General features: G+C 40.1%; 1 long non-coding RNA gene across 1 annotated transcript; it reads right to left on the bottom strand.

Annotated features, from left to right (window-relative positions):
* Positions 1-685: 685 nt before the first annotated feature.
* Positions 686-4,689, bottom strand: LOC122457834. The gene is made up of 3 exons (XR_006277509.1): positions 4,643-4,689; positions 3,811-3,919; positions 686-1,092 (listed from the first exon to the last, which is right to left on the bottom strand). It is a non-coding gene; the product is annotated as an uncharacterized LOC122457834 (long non-coding RNA).
* Between the last annotated feature and the right edge of the window lie 754 nt (positions 4,690-5,443).

Raw genomic sequence — 5,443 nt, 5'->3', positions numbered from 1 at the left:
GTCTATGCTGGGAAAAAACACAATAGTCCACGTTCATGGCCCAATCTTGCAGCCCTTAACCACCTGAGTAAGGCCGTAGGATCAAGACCTCAGTCACTGCACAGAAGTTCCCTGTATAGAGTAGCGCTGGGAGGGGCCTGGGATGCTTGTGTGATGGTAGGAGAGGTTAATTTCCCATGTAACTTTTGGAAATTCCCATTTCTCCATGTAAATTTTGCCTCCCCCAATCAGTCATTAGCATGGACGTGAGTGCTGAATAATGCCTGCTTGCATCCTCTGTGCCAGCCGTCAGTGCTGGCAGTTCAGCATGGGCACAGGTGCAGCTGGTGGTCTTTATACCATAAAGGACCCTGCCAAACACAGGGTGCAAGCTGAAGGAACACTCCTATACACAAACATGCAGCTCAGCAAAAAACAGAATGACTGGCATGTGGTCACTCACTAGCTGGCCCCGAGAACTAACGGTTCTTTGCAAACAATACACAATAGCTGTTACTCCAGCTCTCAGCCCTGATATACCCCATGCTGATCTAGGAATAGGTGCTGGAACTAGGAGTACTGGGGGTGCAGCTGCACCCCCTGGCTTGAAGTGGTTTCCATTATATAAAGGGTTTACAGTTTGGTTAAATGTCTCTCAGCACCCCCACTATACAAATTGTTCCAGCACCCCTGGATCCAGGCATCCTGGTACAAGCTGAGGTTATGCTGCGTATGTGTATCTATATAGGCTAGTATAGAATGGGAGTGGATATGCTCCACAGAATAACTCGCTTGAGAGCTGTCCATATGTGCTGTGCATCCTGCATATACTGGAACAAACTGGGCCCTATGTTTATTTTTGTTTGTTTGATCATTATTGAAATCAGCTTCATATAGTTAGAAAGGATCAAAATCACATCATAATTTTAATAAAAGACTATTGCTTTTCTGCTAATAATAGTATCTTATGGTTTTGCACAATCTTTGCATGCACAAGAGAGAACATTTTTGTACTTGAAGTCAATAGTTTCCTTGTTGCAAATAAGAGTACCAACTTGAGCCTCAGTTTTATCTTCCTGGCAGCAGCAACACTGGCGTTCTTTGTAATCAAAGCTAAAGGGAAGAAATAAGTTGATGGTAAATTGTACTATTTTGAAATGTTAAATACAACTTCAGAGTGCCAGGCTTTAATGTAAAATTGTTTTTCATAACATCCCCTGAGAGCCTGACATTTCTAAGCAGATGAAGAGTATTTTGCAAGCTGACCGGTCTGGCAGATTCTGTGTTATTCATAAGATACCCGTTTGCTCAAAACTGCTCACTCGAAACAATAGAATCTATCTTTTCTATTTGTAAGACTCTTCTACCTTCATCAATCAAACCATTTTCACAATTTTCAATTGTTCTTGTCTAAATAGACTGCTTACTTGCTTATAGATCAGGAAGAATGATTCTCCATAAAAGAAACAGCAGAGCTGATTAATATACATGAAGAAAGGAGCTTGGTTTTCCATTCAGTATTAACATTGTGCACATTTACCCAAATTATTCTATATCTTAAATTTGCCATGCAGCATTCCCTCACCTGCCTGTGATGTGGGAAAGAAACTGCAGGGAGGAGCTAGCCGGAGACTGAAGCCAGCAGGGCAGCTGCAGAAAGCAATTCAAGCAAAGACTTATACACACTGATGATATCAGCCTGCTTTCTACAGTTTTCACTCTGAACAGTCCATCCCCTGTGCCGAATGGCTGCAACCCTTTCACTTGCCTCCCTTCCTTGGTTTTAGCTAATCCCTTCCTAATAACCCCACTGAAAGGATTTAAACAACAAAATCAAACCAAAATAATCACAGAGCTAACATAAGCCTGGCTGCCATGACACAGTTCACTTGCTTGTTTGCTATTTTCATTTCCCCTATGCTTTGTCTCTCTTGTCCCTTTAGACTCTTCAGGCCAGGGGCTCTTTCTTACTTATGCTGGTATAGCACCTAGCACAATTCTGAGTTTGCTCTGAGGTGCAACTGTAATAACCATGATCATTTTGGCTGAAATCTCTCAAACCTGTGAGAGGCTGTCATCTGGAAATCAATTTGGCATGATATCATATACAAATTGTATTCATTTTTTTTTCTGAAAATGATTTACTTGTAAACAAAATGCTCTTAAATACTGTCTTTATTATACAATTAACACAATAAGGTACTTGTTCTCCACAAAGTTGTTACAAGGAGGAGGGAGAAAAATTTTTCTTGTTAACCTCTGGTGATAGGACAAGAAGAAATGGGCTTAAATTACAACAAGGACGGTTTAGGTTGGAAAACCTAACATTAGGTTTCCTAAAACATTAGGAAAAACTTCGTGTCAAGGTAGTTAAGCATTGGAATAAATTGCCCAGGGAGGTTGTAGAATCTCCATCAATGGAGGTCTTTAAGATCAGGTTAGACAGACACCTGTTAGGGGTGGTCTACTCTAGATAATACTTAGTCCTGCCATGAGTACAGGGGACTAGACGACCTCTCAAGTTCCCTTCCAGTCCTAAGATTCTAGGATTCTATTTTGTCAGGGCTGAAATCTAACTATTGTAATAATTCATCCTCTGATGCATCAGTAGGAAAAACAAAAACAAAAGAAATTCTCCTTGGTTATAAGACCTCTCGCTCTAGTGTGTTCAAACTCCTTTAGATACTGCTCTGTGTTTTGTTTTGAAAGTTGCTTGGATAGGTACAGAGAGATTTTATTTACAGCCTCCAGTGAAGATTTACACCTGAATCAAAAATAACAGAGATAATGGAAATAGTGAGGAACAAAGGTACAGATCTACAAAAGTATTCGGGTGCCTAACTCCCATAGATTTCAAAGGGAGATAGGCACCTAAATACCTTTGAGGATCTGGCCAAACCTTCTGCCTCACAGCCGCACCCTCCCCTGGGCAAGAACAACCTACAAGGGCAGTACAGCAGACCTGCGCCTGCAGGAAGAGGGGCAGCTCAGTGCAGAGAGAGACACACAAAGAGAATGGGCTAGAATCAGGTAGGAGCCGCTCTATGTGAGCAGGGGTGGGGGGGATTCTGTTTATCCCCTCCCCAGCCCTGCTGTGCTTGCAGTTTACCCCTGGCCCCTCCCTTGCTCCAGGGATCAACCCTAGCTCCCGCCCCACTATGCTTTTGCCCCAGCCCCTTTTACAATCATTCCCCGGGGGACCCACAAATATGTTTGGTGCCAGGCTCACAAAATGTTAATCTGGCCCTGCCTGTGAAGGGAAGGAGACTCAAAGTTCCAATTCTTGGCATTTTCTCCTCCTCATTGCACTGTAAGGAGCCTCTCCCACTGCCATGTTCCTCTTTCTAATCCAGCAGATGTCTCAGATTCCACACAGATTTTGGGACACCTGCAAAGGCCCATTGCCCTACACTTTCATCCTCTGCTGCTACCTAGTGTTGTTTACAAAACATCAACACCTCCCAGTTGGATTTCGAGTGGGAAACCACCAGTCTTCAGAAAAAATGGCAGCAGATTCCAACTTCTTTCACTCCTGGCTCCACTCAGAGCCATACTGTACTCATATGGCACTTCTCCAGGACTGGGCACCGAGGGGATCATGATGCACACTGAAACCAATTTTCCCTTACCTTTTCCATGATAGTGACTTACAGCGAGTTTGTCTCTTCTTCACTTGTGGAAGCACAGGAGGGAAATAGGGCACTCCCTCTTCTAGTATTATTTAAAAAAAAAATCAAATAACTTGTTCTTATACAATTGAGAATCTCATACAAAGACATTTCCAATAACAAATTGGGTTGGATTTTCTTTAAATACAGCCTAATAACTTACTTTTCTTTTTTTCTGCAATGATCACTGCATTTGGATGCATTAACTGAAGTGCTACAACGTTTGTATGTAAACTGGATGACTGTAGGCACCAGCTTACACGTTTTCTCGCCTAAAAGAGAGATTACAGTCGTGAGGAAAGACTTGTACTGAACTGCACTAGTTAAGAAAAAAGTGTGCCTTTACTGATTGTATTAAATAATAATTTAGAATGTTCTGCAGATAAGATTGATGGGCAGGGTATTCCAAAGTGACTAGTAAGGTTTGGATGTCCCATTATTTTAGGTTCTCTTGAGACAACGGAAAGGGGCTTGATTTTTCAGAGAGTGGGAGGCTCAGCACTGTCTAAAAATCAAGCTCCTTTAAAGGTGACTAATGTTAGCCACCTACAGTCATGAGTCAATTTGGAAAATCTTGTCCAACATTTTTACTTGCAAATAGAGTTTTAAATTAGTTTCAGCAAGAAAACAAACCGGGGAAACAAATATTGCCCTGTAAACAGCGGATTAGGTCATTCCCATTCAAGTTACAAATTGACCACAAAACAACACCCAATAGGTTTTCAAGCTCAGAAGGTTTTGAAATATCCCTGTTGGCTGTTTTGATATCCCACATAGCAGCATGAAGAGTGATTATTGAAGTACAAGGCTAGATTTACCAGTACGGTTTTTAAAAAGCCAATCATACTTCATTTAAAAAAAATTCAAAACCACATTTCAACAAACTGTAATGAAAGTTAAAGAATCTCCACAGTAAAAGAGCAATTAAAATAAGGTTAGTGCTTCCAGTATCTATCTATCTATCTATCTATCTATTTGGAGCAAAATACACTTACAAGTATGGAGACAGCAGCAGTCTTTAATATCACGTTTGTGTTCCTGAAAAATAAAACAAGTTAGTGTCTAACTTGAATGTCTTCTACATAATTGTATCTGTTAATAAGGCATAAGATCGATCTTACTTTATTAATGTTCTACATACCAAATTAAACTGTTATGAAAAGATAATATTTTCATCCATCCTAAATTTGCAACCAAGTTCCAAGTGTAATCCACCAATTTATAGCTTTTCCATAACTACGGTGGCCTGAAAAATTGACAGGTTTATTCTGACAATAAGGTGATAATTTGCAAGTTAAGACGAACTCTTCTGCAAAGCTTGAATACTTCTATTACTCTCCTTTAGCCATCTGGCCTGACCCTGTCACATCATGGTCTTTTGGAATTACAGAAAATTACAAATTATCCTGATGGGAGAAATTTGTCTTGTACTTAATTCTTCTTCATGTCCTTCTAGTTTGAAAAAGGTTCATTACCATCCTTGGAAACTTTTTACCAAATTAAATCTCTTTTGGAAACTCATGCACAGGTAGTAGTTGAAGAAAAAAAGTTTTAATTAAGCAAAGGATAGGATGGGTGAGCTAGTAACTTCATATAGCTCCTCTGCAACAGGTGTCCTAAGAACAAGGAAACACTGAAAAAACAAGTAAATTGATAAGCAAAACTTCTCTGATAATTTTAACTTGAGCTTGCTACTATATATGTACACTAAGGAAATTTAGAGTTAAGAAAATCTCCAAATATTGAAAAGTATGGAAATGAACAATTAAGGAAAGGTAGACAAATATTCAAATATA

Source organism: Dermochelys coriacea, chromosome 1 (genome assembly GCF_009764565.3).
Source record: "Dermochelys coriacea isolate rDerCor1 chromosome 1, rDerCor1.pri.v4, whole genome shotgun sequence".
NCBI classification, from domain to species: Eukaryota; Metazoa; Chordata; order Testudines; family Dermochelyidae; genus Dermochelys; species Dermochelys coriacea.
Note: the sequence above shows the minus strand (reverse complement) of the source record. Positions and strands in the feature narration are given on the sequence as shown.